Source organism: Puma concolor, chromosome E3, assembly GCF_028749965.1.
Source record: "Puma concolor isolate L17-30 chromosome E3, mPumCon1.1.hap2, whole genome shotgun sequence".
Taxonomy (NCBI): domain Eukaryota; kingdom Metazoa; phylum Chordata; class Mammalia; order Carnivora; family Felidae; genus Puma; species Puma concolor.
The window spans coordinates 19948591-19964879 of NC_141682.1; the positions used below are offsets into that span (position 1 = coordinate 19948591).

Here is a 16289-nt window from a genome sequence, read left to right on the forward strand (position 1 = left end):
GCCTCATGCCCAAGAGGGGGGGAGGAGGTCCTCCCCGTAAAGGAAGTGAGCCCCCCCCCCCCCCGAGCCACACATAGTAAGTAAGGGCCTCCAGACCCCTGACCCCGGAGCCAGGAGCCCCTCTCCTCCAGGCCTGACTTCTGCTCAGCCCTGCGCTTGCTTGGAGCTCCTTCCCCGCTCTGGGCCTCAGTACACCCCTCTGCCGAGTGGGGGTGATGGCGCCCAAGCAGATCAGTGGTTTTTAAATCACGCCAGGGGGCTAATTCAGAGATCCAGCAGCCAGTGGGTGTGTGGAGACAAATATGAGACTTTGAGGACCTCTGTCGACCCAGGCTTTCTCTAGGACAATACCGTTTCGCGTCCTGATGTGTTTTTTGCAGCCTGAAAGAGAGTGACACATGCGAACTCACAAAACAAGTTTATGCTGATAAAAGACTGGGTTTTATCTGTTTCGTGCACACGGGGCTGCTGGTGGCACGCCAGCCATCCTCCCCGGCCGGCTCCCGAGTCAGGCCTTCCTGCTCTCGCCCCGCTGCGAGCCAGCCACGCAGGCCCCTGTCTCCAGGCCTTTGCACCGCTCTCCCTCCTCCTGGAGCTCTCTCCCGTCCTCACAGGCCCCGGATCTTCTGACGCTGGGATCTCAGATGAAGTTCCCCTTCGCAGAGCCCTTCCGGTCTGCCCCATGTAATCTCGCGCCCCTCCCGTCCCCCTGTATCCTGTAACCCCATGGAATTGGTATCGTGAGCGCTGATCCTTTCACGCATTCAGTGTCTGTCATCTGTTCCCTCTAGGCTGCGAGCTCCCCACTCATCTCTGTCACCCTGGGGCCTGGAGCTTGGCGTGCGGTCGGCGCCTGGGAAGCGTTGAGTGAAGCAAGTAAGAGACAGCTCGAGCGGAGCATGTCAGGCCCACCCCCCCCCCCCGCCCCCGTGATGAGCTCCCCACGGTTCTTGCAGTCCCAGCAAAGGATACCTGCCCGACCCCCAGGGAAGCACTGTCTAAAGGAGAGATTGCAAACTGGCGGCCCACCGCAGTGTTTAATTTTTTTTTTTTTATTGTGGTAAACACACACACACACACACAGAGACACGACACAAAATTCACCATCCAATCATTTCTCAGGGTACAGTCGAATAGCGTGAAGTGTATTCACATGGTTGGGCAACAGATCTCCAGAACGTTTTCTTCTTGCAAAACTCCAGCTCTGTACCCATTAAACAGCACCTCCCCGGGTCCCCCTCCCCCCAGCCCCTGGCAAACACCGTTCTACTTTCTGTTTCTATGCATTTGAATACTTGACGTGCCTCGTATCATGGGAATCATATGCTATTTGTCTTTTTGTGACAGAAAGCTTAGCGTGTCCCCAAGGCTCATCCGTGTGGTGGCACGAGACATGATTTCCTAACTTGTTAAGGCTGCATAATATCCCTGCATAATATCCCGTTGAATATATATATATATATATACACACCACGTTTTCTTCATCCGTTCATACTCTCGTGGACTCGAAGCTCGCTTCTCCGTCTCGGCTATTGGGAACATAATGCTGATATGAACACGAATGTGCAAATGTCTCTTTGAGATTCTGTTTCCGTTCTTCCGGGTGTATGCCCAAAGTGGAATTGCTGGATCATTTAAAAAAATTTTTTTTAAAACCTGCATGCTATTTTCCATAACAGCTGCACAATTTTACATTCCTACCGGCAGGGCGGAAAGGTTCCAATTCCTCTGCATCCTTGTCAACGCTTGTTATTTGCTATTTTTTTTAGAGCAGTCATCTTCGTGTCGATGAGGGGATAGCTCATTGTGGTTTTAATTTGCATTTCCCTCATTATTAGTGATGTTGAGTGTCTTTTCATGTGCATGTTGGCCATGTGTATATTGTCTTTGGAGAAATGTCTGTTCAAATTCTTCGCCCATTTAAAAAAATCTAGTTGTTTTTTTGTTGTTGAATTGTGGGAGCTCTTTATATATTCAGGATATTAACGCCTTTTCAGATGTATGATCTGCAAATATTTTCTCCCATTTTGTGTGTTGCCTTTTCACTGCTTTGATTTTGTCCTTTGATGCACAGAAGGTTTCATTTATTTATTTGTTATTTATTTATATTTTGAGAGACAGCACGAGTGAGGGAGGGACAGAGACCGAGTGAGAGAGAATCCCAAGCAGGTTCTGCACTGTCAGCGCAGAGCCTGATGCAGGGCTCGAGTTCAAGAACTGTGAGATCATGACCTGAGCTGAAACCAAGAGTCAGATGCTTAACCGACTGAGCCACCCAGGCTCCCCGATGCACAGAAGCTTTTTTTTTTTTTTTTTAATGTTTATTCCTTTTTGAGAGAGAGAGAGAGACAGAGTGAGTGAAGGAGGGGCAGAGAGAGAGAGAGAGGGAGACACAGAATCCAGAGCAGGCTCCAGGCTCTGAGCTGTCAGCACAGAACCTGATGCGGGGCTCGAACCCATGAACTGTGAGATCGCGACCTGAGCCGAAGTCAGACACTCAACCTACTGAGCCACCCAGGTGCCCTGATGCACAGAAGCTTTTAAGTTTGATGTAGTCCCATGTATTTGTTTGTGCTTTTGTTGCTAAGCCTTTTGCATCATATCCAAGAAATCATTGCTAAATCCGATGTCATGAAGCTTTTCTCATGTTTGTTTCCCTCTGCCTAGGATTTTTATAGCTTTAGGTCTTTTTTTAATGTTTATTTGTTTTAATTTTATTTATTTTTGAGAGAGACAGAGTGAGTGGGGGAGGGGCAGAGAGAGAGGGAGACAGAATCGGAAGCAGGCTCCACGCTCTGAGCGGTCAGCAGAGACGTGGGGCTCGAACTCACGAACCTCGAGATCACAACCAGAGCCGAAGTCGGATGCTTAACCGACTGAGCCACCCAGGTGCCCCTAGTTTTAGGTGTTATAGTCGATCTTAATCCATTTTGAGTTATTATTTATTTATTTATTTATTTATTTTACATGTGGCTATCCAGTTTCCCCAACACCAGTGTCTGTCTTTTTTTTTTTTTTAACGTTTATTTATTTTTGAGACAGAGAGAGACAGAGCATGAACGGGAGAGGGTCAGAGAGAGGGAGACACAGAATCAGAAACAAGCTCCAGGCTCTGAGCTGTCAGCACAAAGCCCAACGTGGGGCTCGAACTCATGGACCGTGAGATCGTGACCTGAGCTGAAGTCGGACCCTTAACCGACTGAGCCACCCAGGCGCCCCTATATGTCTGTCTTTATGCCAGCACCACACTGTTTTGATTAATGTAGCCTTGCAATAAGTTTTGAAATCGGGAAGTGTGAATCTTTGAACTTTGCTGTTCTTTTTCAAGATGATTTTGGCTATTCGGGGTCCCGTGAGAGTCCATATGAATTTTATTTGTTAAAACATTATTTAACACATTTTTAAAAATGTTTATTCACTTTTGAGAGAGAGAGACAGAGAGAGCAGGGAGAGAGGGAGACCCAGAAACCGAAGCAGGCTCCAGGCTCTGAGCTGTCCGTACGGAGCCCGATGTGGGGCTCGAACTCACAAACCAGGAGATCATGACCTGAGCTGAAGTCGGATGCTTAAGTGACTGAGCCACCCGGTGCCCCTCCAGAAATGGACATTTTAGATTGTTTCCAATAATTTACCAAAAAAAAAAAAAAAAAAGTTGCACTGAACAGTCTTATACATAAGTCATTTAGCATATGTGGGAGTATCTCTGTATAACGAATCCCTAGAAGTGGAGTCATTTGGTCAAAGTGAACAAGCATGTGTGATTCTGATAGATGTTGCCAAATTCCCCTTTGGGGGAGGGGGCCAGCCGACACCCCCACAAGCAATATCCGACAGGGCCTGTCTCCCCACATCCTTGCCAACTCAGAGTGCTATTGAACTCTTGAATTTCTTGCCCAACTGTCGGGTCAAAATTGGCATCCGAGTGCAGTTCTAATTTGCGTTGCTTTTGTCATGAAGAAGAGACAAAAGTCATCTGTATTTTCTGTGATCCCTTTGTGTCCATTGTTGTTTTTTCGAGTAGGTTTTTTTTTTTTTTTTCGTGTTTCTTCCCAAGAACACTTTAGATAGTAGGAAAATCGAGTCTCCGTGGGTGATTTGAGGGAACAAACGTATTTTCCCGGTTTGGCTCAGTTTATACCCAAGCAAGCAAGCAAACACAAAGACCTCGGAAGTATAACATACACAGCAAAGCACCAGATCAGAAGCGTGCAGCTTGATGAATCGTCACCGAGGGAACCCACCTCTGATACTTCTCGATCGTCGCTTTATCTCGCTGGGGCTTTTGCCTGGAGAAGTTTTGTATTTTTACCTAGTGGTTTATGGTTTTCATCTAAATTTTCAGTGTGATTCAGTGTAAAGTGTGATCTCTGGCACAGCCGCTTATGTATTTATTTGTTTATTATTATTATTATTTTTTCCCAGATGGCAAAGCCTCGTCCCGCTGCCGTTTAGTGAATACTCTGTATTTTCTTTGCTAGTCTGAAATGATGCCACAGCCTCAGACTTCCCCTGGTCTGTGTTCTGGATTTTTCTGCTCCCTTTGCTAACGTCTGTCTGTTCTTGGGCCACGTCAGTTGGTGATCTCTGATTTGGGGACTTAGCGGATGCCTCTGTGCTGTGTGTTTGACACGTAAGCTGTAGCTGTTAACAGCTTGGACCCTCGAGCCCTCCGTTTGAATTACAGACTCGAGCAGCAAGGGACTTCATCGCTCTGCCTCCGTTTCTTCATCTATAAAGTGGGGATAATAATAGTACCGACCTCCCAGGGTGGCTGGTAGGATTAAATAATTTAACGTATTATGTAAAGTGCCTAGAACAGTATCTGCTATATAATACACCCTAACCGTTACCCAGTTTGTTTGTATTATTTCAGGCCCCTTAAAAATTTTTTTTATTTTACTTTTTTTTTTTTTTAAATTACATTTCTCTATTTTTGAGGGGCGGAGAGAGAGGGAGACACGGAATCCGAAGCAGGCTCCAGGCTCCGAGCTGTCGGCACAGAGCCCGACGCGGGGCTCGAACCCACAAACCGAGAGATCACGACCTGAGCGGAAGTCAGACACTCAACCGACTGAGCCACCCAGGCGCCCCATTTCACTCTTTTTTTTTTTTTTTTTTTTCTTAAAGTAAGCTCTGCGCCAGACGTGGGCCTTGAACTCACGACCCTGAGATCAAGAGTCACAGCCCCCACCGACTCAGCCAGCCAGGTGCCCCGAAGGCCACCTTTAATCCTCCCGTCAGCTCTGTGATGTGGAAAGGATCGCTGACCCTATTTGTGGATGAAGAAACCGAGACTTGGAGCCGTGAAATGACTCGCCTGGGGCTTTGGGGGGCAGCGGCACCGGTTTTGACAGGGGCCTTCCCATTCCTGCCCCGCCTCCAGCGGCTCCCATGGGTGTAAGGGGCCTCCTTTTCCTCCCTCTCCCCCAGCCCAGCGGTGGCTGTGGCTGATCCTCAGAGAGGAAATGTCACCTGAGGCCCCGGCTGCAGGGGGATGGGATGAGGCTTCACCAGGCAGCCTCTGCAGCAGGTCCCGTGTGAAAAGGCCTAGGGGACCCGGGGTGGGGGTGGGGGGACTGGGGCCTCAACAGCTCAGTCCCTTCCTCCAGGGCCTACTCAGCCGCTGCAGGGAAGCCGGGTCTCCAAGGAGGCAGGCGCCTGCTCTGGGCATCCCCAGGGCCCTTGAAAGAGACCTCCAGTCTGCCATGCACCGCACCGGCTCTGTGACCGGACCTCTCTGGGCCTCGGCGCTCTCATCTGTGAGATGGGCCGGTCGCAGTACATCTCAAAGCAGAGGATGGGGGCGCGGCCGCATGGCGCGGAGGGCTGATTTGTGGCTGTTCACTCGAGGCGGTGTGTTCTGTTTTCTGCCACCCCCCCCCCCCACCAACGCAGAGCCCAAACTGCCAGTTCAAAGGCTTGTGCCAGGTGCGAGGCAGAAGGGACTGGGGCGGGAAGGCCAAGTGCGACCAGAGAGGAGAGGGGATGGGGAGAGAGCGTTGGAGTTGATGGAGGTTTTCCTCTCTACCTCTCCTTGAGGCTCGCCCCGCCCCGGGGTGAGGCTGGGCGGAGGGAGGGCGGAGGGAAGGGGTCCCCAAGGAGTTTGGAGCCTCTTTTTTTTTTTTTTTTAAGTTTATTTATTTGTTTTGAGAGAGAGAGAGAGAGAGAGAGGGAAGGAGGTGGGGAGGGGCAGAGAGAAGGAGAGAGGGAGAGAATCCCAAGCGGGCGCCTCACTGTCAGCACAGGGCCTGACGTGAGGCTCGAACACACAAACTGTGAGCTCGTGACCTGAGCCGGAAGCAAGAGTTGGACACTTAACCGACTGAGCCACCCGTGTGCCCCGAGTTTGGTGGCTTTGAGGGAAAGGGGAGACCACAGCCCCTCCACAGCTGGATTTGCTAGGCACCCCCTAGTTGCACTGCCAGATTTGGCAAAATAAAAATTCCAGATCCAGGGGCGCCTGGGTGGCTCAAGTCGGTTAGGCGTCCGACTTCGGCTCAGGTCGTGATCTCGCGGTTCGTGAGTTCGAGCCCCGCGCGGGGCGCTGCGCTGAGCGCTCGGAGCCTGGAGCCTGCTTCCGATTCTGTCTCCCCCTCTCTGCCCCTCCCGTGTTCATGCTCTGTCTCTCTCTGTCTCTCAGCAATAAATAAATGTAAAAAAAAAAAAATATTCCAGATCCAACATTTGGGACGTACTCGTACCAAAAACATTATTTGTTGGTTGTCTGAAATTCAGATTGACCCAGTGTCCTGTGGTTTGTCCAGCCATCTACCCACAGGCATGCAGGGGACAGGGCAGAGAGAGAAAACGGGAGGACATCTGTGGGGTGGGGGGGGGGAAGGGGTGGGGGTATTCTTTGCATAGTGAAGAGCCTTCCAGAAGTTTTTGCAGGCTCCGACGGGGACACAGAAGGTAGCTGGGAGGAATGGCTGGCTGGTGCTTGCCACCAGGGAGGCTCGCTCTTCTCGGGGGTGATGTGACCTTGGAGCTGAGGGCTGGTGCCCAACTGGGCGTCGAGCAGGAGGCCTGAGGAACCACAGCAAGAGTGAACGTGAGGAAGCCTTGAAGCTAAAGGGAAACCACAGCACTCGGGTGGCCCCGCCACCGGGGCAGGTGGAAGGGGATGGGGGATGGGACTGAAGCGTCAACCAGCCTCAGCTCGGTCCAAACCTCCCCCAACCCCCACCTGTCTTATCACTGTAGCGGGCTCCTACTCACCCCTCATCGGCCCTGTGGGCCTGGGGTCCTCAGGCCAGCCCAGAGGCAAGCAAAGGGGGAAAACACCATGTCATACAACTCCTGGGACTCAGAGCCTTCAAAGTGACTGAAAAATCACCGGTTTGGACTGAATTTCCCCAAACGTATCTTGATTATGTTGTCAGAGGCAGTGGGGAGCCAGAGTCAGGAAAAAGATGTTCGATCGGTCGGAAAGTCAAGTTCTACTGTTTTCTTCTGCTCTTGGGTCCTGTGGACCGTCTGGCTTGCTCCGCGCACACAGATCACCTGCCCCAGGAGCTGGAACAGGGCCTTGGGCGACAACTGGAAAGCCCAGGGCAGGGCAGGCAGGGGGAGGCACCCCAACAGGTGCTCCTTGTGACCCTGACCCTGAGGTCCCCCGGGGTGGGAAGTGAGAGCTGGCCAACAGAAAGGCTGATATTTGCAGGGGATGCAACTGTTTATTTTATTCTCAACAACCCTCATAATGGAGTATGGACTGTGGGCGGGCTCGAGTGCTTTCTAAACCCCAGTTCAGTTCATGCCCATAAGAGCCCTTGGAAGCAGGATGACTGTTATCTGCACGTGGCCAACAAGGGCACTGAGTTGCAGAGAGGTTAAGTTAAATGGTTTGCCCAAGGTCACACATCCAGGAAGGGGCAGCTCCCAGGGCAGGCCAAGCCCAGCCTGACCACTCAGCAAGCGCCGGGCCCCAGCCCTCAGCACTGTTCATGGGCAGGAAGCTGGACCCTTGGCCAGCCATCCAGAACGTAGGATATGTGTTGAGACGTCCGGTAGGACAGGCCAGGTGCTGGGATCTGGGACAAGCACCGAAACAGGGCACCATTTCTGTTCTTGCAGAGCGCTGGGTCCAGATGGAGAGACAGACGCAGTTACAACCCAGTGCACACAAATCAATGCTACGAAATGAGCCTCTTTAGTGAGCATTTACTGTGGCCACACCCTGCTGTACGCACGACTTATCTCCTTATCCTTGCAAAAACCCCTTGAGGTAGCACTGGCCTCATTTTGTCGATGAGTAAAGTGAGGCTCAGGGAGATTCAGTAACTTGCCTAAGGTCACAGAAAGCAAGTGGCAAATTTGGGGCTCGTTAGGGGAAGTGTGGGATTCAGCAGGGGGCACATCCCAGAGGGCTTCCCAGAGGAGGTGCCGCTGCCCTTGAGTTGTCCAGGAGAGGGGATTGGTCCAGGAGAGAGAAGGAGGAGCGGGTTCCAAGCAAAGGAAACCACCTACAAAGGCCTGGAAGCTGACCGGCCTGGCAACCTGGGGTTGCTGCGTGTGGCCTGGCCAAGAGGTCACCTGTGCTGAGTAGAACTGGTCCCTTCCCCAGATGGTGGCCCCCGCTCGCCATTCTCAGGGGCTCTGGCTCAAGGTGCAGGACGGGGCCCAGGGCAGAGACTCAGCCTTGCCCAGCCCTTGGGACAGTGTCGGTGCTGGAATGCCCATCACGGAGGCGGTCCAGACTCCCTGCTCTGTCCTTTGCGGACTCTGTGGCCTTGGGCAAGTCACTTCCCCTCTCTGAGCCTGGGTTGCTTGAGCTATAAAATAGAGACAATAGTACCTCACGGGCTTTTATGAGGCTTCCACGTCTTAAAAGATACAAAGGCTCAGAGCAGGGCCTGGCTGGAGTTAGCACTCTAGAAGTGCCAGCTGTCACTGGTTTTGAGACCATCCACCTGACAAATTCACTGCTTTCACTTGGGTTAAGGGAAGCCAGCAATGGTTATGGAGCCTAGTGGCCCCCAGTCACCCGGCCCCCAGCCCAGGACTCAGCCTTGCCGGTTCCACCACCAACCCTCACCACCCCCCCGGGGCCTGAGTCCCAGTGGGGGAGGCACAGGTGCCTCAGGCTGGGGACATGGAGATTCCTGGCAGTTGGGGGGAGGGGTGGGAACCAAGAGACGCGGTGACTAAGACGGGAACCCGAAATGCACTCACACAGAGAACTCCTCCAGCAGGTGGGTTCTTTCGGGCTCTGGTGAGTGACTCATGCGGGGGCAGGTACAGAAGGTGCTAGGGCCCAAGGGGTGTTGCTTATCCTTCCCAAGAAGCTGGTTGCACCGTGGGCTAGGGAGGACTGGGGGCGCCTCCCAGGCTCTAGGGCTGGGGAATGGATAGGCCCTGTGACCGGGAGGCCTGGAGTCAGAAAGACCTGGGTTCAGATTCCAGCACGGTCATTTTGAAGCTGTGTGACCTTGGGCAGGGAACTTCCCCTCTCTGTGCCTCAGTTTCCTCTCCTGTAACATCAGGCCAATTCAATCCACCTCCTGGCACTAAAGCCTTCCTATCGTGCTTTGTTGGATCTTGGTGACGCCCCACCTCAAGGACCTGCAGGGGCTCCCCCTTGCCCACCCAACAGAACAGGGCCTTCTTCTGTTAGGAGCTGGGGGGCACATTTGCAGAATATCTGCAGACTCTGTGCAGCTTTTATCTTGTTCAAACCTCACACAGATCTGTCTTACAGCCACGAAAGCAGCCCCACACAGGTGCTCAAGTTGCCCAGGAACAGACCTGGGTTTCAAAACTTCATGTATCCTCTCCGTCGCATACATAGCCTCGCCCAGTTAGTACAATGGTGGGAGGATGTGCCTGGGTGGCTCAGTCGGTTGAGAGAGTCCAGCTCTCGATTTCGGCTCAGGTCATGATCTCACGGTTTGTGAGTTCAAGCCCCGAGTCGGGCTCCACGATGGCGGTGGGGAGCCTGCTTGGGATTCTCTCTCCCTCTCTCTCTCTGCCCCTCCTCTGCTCTCTCTGTCTCTCAAAATAAATAAATAAGCATCTAAAGTAAATAAAGTGGCAGGCGTTTAAATGCAGGTATGTGGTTATTACAAAGAAGAAAGGAGGGAAGGGGAGAAAACCAAAAATCACACTGTAGAGTCTCATCTGTGCCAGGTGACTTTCCCAGACAGTCTGGCCGGCTCCAGAATTGCCATTAAGGAAAGAAAGTGCAGTGGGTGCCCCCCCCCCCCCCCTTAGCCAAGCTGAATCTTGGTGACCCAGACAAGTAAGTTACAAACCTCTGTTAATTCGGTTCCCTCTGTGTCCTAACTTACGTTTATGTTACATCCTGTTTTGTCTTGTCTTGTTACATGCCTTTTTTTGTATGCATAAAATTATTTGTAAAGGCACCAGGCCCTGATGATTTCAAAGACGAATTTAGCTAACCTTCTGATAGTTTAAACTGATAACAGCAAAAGTAATTCTGATGCTTCTTAAACGATTCTAGGTCACAGAAAAAGACAGAAACTCTTCCATTGATTGTATGGAGGCAGCGTGACCTTAACATAAAAACTTGAAAAGCAAATAAACCCACCAACACGTTTTAGCAAGAACAAGAAACACAAGCCAATAAAGCACAGACCCAACTCGCTCTGATTTTGACGCAAACATTCCAAATCAAATGCTAACAAATAGGGGCGCCTGGGTGGCTCAGTCTGGTAAATGTCCTACTTCGGCCCAGGTCGTGTCTCATGGTTCCTGAGTTCAAGCCCCGCATCGGGTTCACTGCTGTCAGCACAGAGCCCACTTCGGATCCTCTGTCCCCCCTCTCTTTCTGCCCCTCCCCCACTTGTGCTCTCTCTCTCAAAAATAGACATAAAAAAAAAAAAGAACAAATGCTAACAGATAAAATATGGCTGTATATCAAACGAATAACATACTTTGAGCAAACAGAGCTTACTTCAGGAATGCAGGACAGGTTCAATATCAAGTAATCGATCAACATACAATATCAAGTAACTGATCAACACAATTGCTTACACCACATTGAGAGAGGGTAACAGGGGCGCCTGGGTGGCTCAGTTGGTTGAGCGTCTGACTTCGGCTCAGGTCATGATCTCGCGGTCTGTGAGTTCAAGCCCTGCATCGGGCTGTGTGCTGACAGCTCAGAACCTGGAGCCTGCTTCAGTTTCTGTGTCTCCCTCTCTCTCTGCCCTCACCCCCCTCCACTCTGTCTCTCTCTCTCAAAAATAAACAAACATGAAAAAAAAAAATAAAAAAAAAAGAGAGAGGGTAACAATGTGATCATATCACTTCAATAGCTTTTTCTTTGAAAAAAAAAAAGAAAACTACTAACTAAAACAAATTACTGAAGTATGATAAAGGTTCTTTGCCAAAACTAACAGCAAACATCATTCTAGATACTAAAGCCATTTCCCTTAGAATCAAAACAAAAAGTGTTTTTGGAGGTTCTATCAAACACACCAGGATAAAAAACAAAAAAACCAAAAGAAATGCTACTGAAAAAGAAGAGATAAGGCAACTTGATATTATAAGAAATCGTTGGCTAAAAACAGAAAAAGGAAAAGATTTCATTCACATGTATATTATTAGGGGAATACATCTAACAGGGAAGGTGTAGGACCTCCATGAAGAAAAAAGGTGTTGAAGCATAAAGAAGAAAGAGATAAGGTCGGAACGTGGGAGGAGCCCCCACGTGTGATTCCAGTCAAAATGCCAGTGGGAGGGGCGCCTGCCTGGCTCAGTCGGTACAGCAGGTGGCGCTTGATCTCGGGGTCATGAGTTCGAGCCCCAGGTTGGGCATGGAGCTCACTTTAAAAAAAAAAAAAAAAAAAAAGCCAATGGGGCCTTTTAAAAATTAAGTACACAACTACCTAACCTGAAGATGCGCCGCCTCATCAGAAACCAGAGAAAGGCAAATGAAAGTACCGATGAGGTAGCATTTTCTACCGAGAGGTAGGGCAACAATGAATGGCTAGCGGGGTTGGGGGGGGGGAGGCACTCCGTCATTTTTGCAGTTGGTTTGTACTGGAGCAAGGCAGGGAGGGGGCTGGGCTCTAGCAGTTTTCTAGAAGGTTAAATTTGGAAAGCACTTAAACCGAATCCCTTGGGAAACGACTTGAACAACGAGTGGAGAGACTGGGGTTGCGTTACTAAGGACATAGATGATTCTAAGCAAACGGAAAACAGAAAATTCCTAACAGCGGGAAAACGAAAGGTCGTGCAGAAAGGAAAGGTAATCAGAACTTCTTACATGGCTAACGTAATAATAGGGAAGAACAATGGTCGCTGAGATTCTTGGATGGACAGATTAATGTCTTCCATCGCATTTGGGAAGTTTTCAGCCATAATTCTCCACATTTTTCCCCCCGCCCCAGTAAGTTTTTTGAAAGAGGATCATGGAGCAGATTTGCAAGCAGAAACAAAGTGAATGTCTACCCAAGCGACGGTTGAACGGGGTGTACTAATATCAGGCTGCAAAATGACATGGCAGAGGGCATGGGTACACCGAGGGTGCAGGGTTGAGGCCAAACGTCGTCCCCCGCCGCCATTATCCACAGGAGACTACCCCTTCTCAGCCAATTACTTCCGGTGGGGCTCTGCTTCCAGCTCTGGGGTGGTCATGTGGCAAGGCCTCAGCCAATCAGAGAACGGCGTTGTCGTGGCCATGCGATTAGATCAGCCATCGATGCAGGACCCAATCAGAACCAAGCAAGCTCAAGGTTGCCTGGGTGGCTCAGTCGGTTGAGCGTGGGACTCTCGGTTTCGGCTCGGGTCCTGATCTCAGGGTGTGTGGGTTCGAGCCACACCACAGGCTCTGTGCTGGTAGTGTGGGGGCTGCTTGGGATTCTCTGTCTGTCTCTGCCTCTTCCCCTCCCCTGCTCTCTCTCTCTCAAAGAGAAACTTGAAAAATTTCAAAAGAAAGAAGAATGAAGCAAGCACATAGAAAGCACCACCTGGGATGGGCAGGGCTCACACACGCTCTCCCGTTGGGCGGCGCTCTTGAGAGGCTGGAAACTTGGGGGGGGGGGGGAAGGGGGGTGGCTGGTGGCCATCCTGCACCACAAGGAGAGGAGAGGAGAAGTCTAGAAGAAGTCTACCCAGAAGAAGTAGATCAGTTGGGAGAGAGAAACCCATCGTGGTGTTGAAGTTGCTGCCTTTGCGTTACGCTGCACCTGAAGATTTTTTTTTTGTTTTCGTTTTGTTTTGTTTTTTGGAGAGAGAGAGGACACAAGTGAGCGAGGGGCGGGGTGGGGTGGGGCGGGGACAATCTCCCAGAGAGAGAGAGAGAGAGAGAGGGACAGAGAAGCAGCGCTCACGCGATGCAGGGCTCGAGCTCACCAATGGTGAGCTCATGACCTGAGCTGAGGTCAGACGCTTAACCGAGGGAGCCACCCAGGCGCCCTGAGGTTGGTTCTATTTCGGGACTTCTCTTTTTCAAATCAGCCAGTTTGAGGTGGGTTTTCTGTTGTTTGGGACCACATGGGTCCTGGAGAATACTCTGGTAATCTCAGCTTCAGAAGGGAGCGTCCAGCCCCAGAAGGGCTCAGTGGCTTCTCTTGATCAAGGTCACTCGTTGGTCAGGAGTTGCTGTTAAGGCAGGGCCTCATAGACATCAGTGGCTTCAGGGGTCTTACGGATTAGGATTCTCTGGATATTAGTCAGGACTCCTTTATATGAGGCTGCAGACACCAGCCTCAAATGGATTTATGAGCATAGATTGGCTCATTAACTGCAAAACCCATTTATATCTAATTTCAGTCTTGGATCCTAGTGTTCAAATAATGTCCTCAGATTCCCTTTCTCTTAATCTGTTGGCCCTGCTCTGTATAGGTGTCCTGCTCGGACAGAATCTACCCAAGTGGTGGCAAAGATGGTTACCAGCAGCTCCAGCCTTTCCTCCCACAAACCTAGCACATCTTATGAGGACAAGAACATTTTAGGGGCGCCTGGGTGGCTCGGTCGGTTGGGCCTCCGACTTCGGCCCAGGTCACGATCTCGCGGTTCGTGGGTTCGAGCCCCGCATCGGGCTCTGTGCTGACAGCTCGGAGCCTGGAGCCTGCTTCGGATTCTGTGTCTCCTTCTCTCTCTGCCCCTCCCCCGCTCACGCCTCTGTCTCTCTCTCTCTCAAAAAGGAATAAACATTAAAAAAAAAAAAAAAAAAAGAACACTTTACCTAGTAATAGGTGTAGGAAAAGGCCAGGAGCTGCCTCACTTGGGTTGTATGTCCATGCCTGAGCCAATGGCCGTGGTCGAGGAATGGAACGTGCTGGTTGACCAGACCTGGGGCATGTGGCCACCCCATGGGGCCAACGGGGGGAACCAGCCTGAACCATATGGATCAAGAACATGGAAGGAAAATTTGAGGTGCTGTCAACCGAAAGGGGGGGTGAGTGGGTGCTGAACAGGCAAAAATAGCTGTCCACTACCTTTTATACTATTCCGAGTATCCCAAGGTCATTATCACAGCTATAATTAAATAGACCCCAAACCCTCCCCCTTCTTCAGGCACCCTGTGTTTTCCTTTAACATCAAAATAGAACGACCTGAAGGGCACCTGGGTGGCTCCCTCGGTTAAGCCTCCCACTTGATTTTGGCTCAGGGCATGATCTCACAGTTCGTGAGATCGAGTCCTGAGTCGGCCTCTGCGCTTGAGAGCTCAGGTCCTGCTTGGGATTCTCTCTCTCTCTTCTCTCTCTCTGCCCCTCCAGTGCATGCGTGCTTTCTCTCTTAAAATAAGTAAACTTAAAAAAAAAAAAAAGAAAGAAAGCGGTTTACCTTAAAAAAAATAGAATGACTCGAGCCCCGTTACCACCTGTTAAGGACAACCGGGCCCCTCCGTGATCTCCCTGAGGATCTCCAAGTCAGGGCTCACGGTCTCCTGAGTCGGGTCATGACCAGCCTACTTCTTTATTATTATTATTGTTATTAGCTAAGCTGAGGTATAATTGACAAATAAAACCTGTACATGCTTAAAATGTATGACTTCAGGTTTTGAAATATGTATACATTGTGAAATGATCACCACAAGCTAATATACGTATCGCCTCACAGTGTGTGTGTGTGTGTGTGTGTGTGTGTGTGTGTGTGTGTGGTGAGAACACTTAAGACATGCGCTCTGGGCAAATTTTGAGTATACGATACGGTATTGTTAATTACGTGGCCTACTTAAAAAAAAAATTTTTTTTTAACGTTTATTTATTTTTGAGACAGAGAGCATGAACAGGGGAGGGTCAGAGAGAGGGAGACACAGAATCCGAAGCAGGCTCCAGGCTCCGAGCTGTCAGCACAGAGCCCGACGCGGGGCTCGAACCCACGAACTGCGAGATCACGACCCGAGCGGAAGTCAGACGCTCAACCGACTGAGCCACCCAGGCGCCCCCATAAGCCCTTCCCTCCTGAACTTCAATGTTACTGGAACCTTTCTGATGGACTGAGTCTAACCTGAAGACTATGGGCGGGAGAAGACACCAAGGGCCCTTGAGAAGGAACTGACCATGATCAAGGGGACGTTACCCACCCTGCATGGAAAGGGTTGCAGGGGTTTGTCTTAAGATAGAGTGTGGGAGACGCTGGAAACCTTTCTGGCCAAGCCCCTGTGGCCTTGACACAGGGGTTCATCAGTGATGCTAAGCAGCAGGACGAAGCAACAGCGGCAGAAAACCGAGGCCCCCTAGTGGTAAGTCCCGGCACTTCTCTGACACTAGGGCAGTTAGAAGGTGATATTCGTACACCCACCGAGCGGGGAAACAGGGCCACTGGTGGCATTTGTAGACTTCCCCTCCACCCCTTAATCCATTTTAAAGTGTTCTGTTAAGCCCCTAGGTATCCACCCTTATCATTGCAGGGAAGCGGCAGATGTTTTGAAACGGCAGGGTTTTCTTTAACATATCCTAGCTAAAATTCTTGGGTATGAGCCCTTACCCCTGTGATCTAGTCGGAGTAGATTTGTTTTTCTCTTTTCTTACGGTTTTTCCTCTCTATTTTTTTTACATGGATAATTACATAATCTAGTGGATGTCTAGTTTCCTCTTCAGCAAGTAAGCTTCAGGGCATAGGGATCGTTGGTCTTATTCATTGCTGGATCCTCGGCCCCTAAAACAGTATTGGGCATTCATTCATGAAGCTGACGGATCGCTGGGGAGTGTCTGTCCTGTGCCGCTAGGCATCGGAGGTGGAGAAGGGATAGCAGTTTGCCAAACACTGACGCCGTTCTTGTGGAACTTCCGTTCTAGTGGGCAGAGAACACGCTATCGTGAGCCGTGGTGGGTACTCAGCGTGTCATGAGCAGGGTAAGGGGCTCCTGGCCCAAG

General features: G+C 50.6%; 1 long non-coding RNA gene across 1 annotated transcript; it reads left to right on the forward strand.

Annotated features, from left to right (window-relative positions):
- Window positions 1–242: 242 nt before the first annotated feature.
- LOC147573032 (uncharacterized) lies at window positions 243–6759 on the forward strand. The gene is made up of 3 exons (XR_015245591.1): window positions 243–684; window positions 792–876; window positions 5128–6759. It is a non-coding gene; the product is annotated as an uncharacterized LOC147573032 (long non-coding RNA).
- Window positions 6760–16289: the final 9530 nt, after the last annotated feature.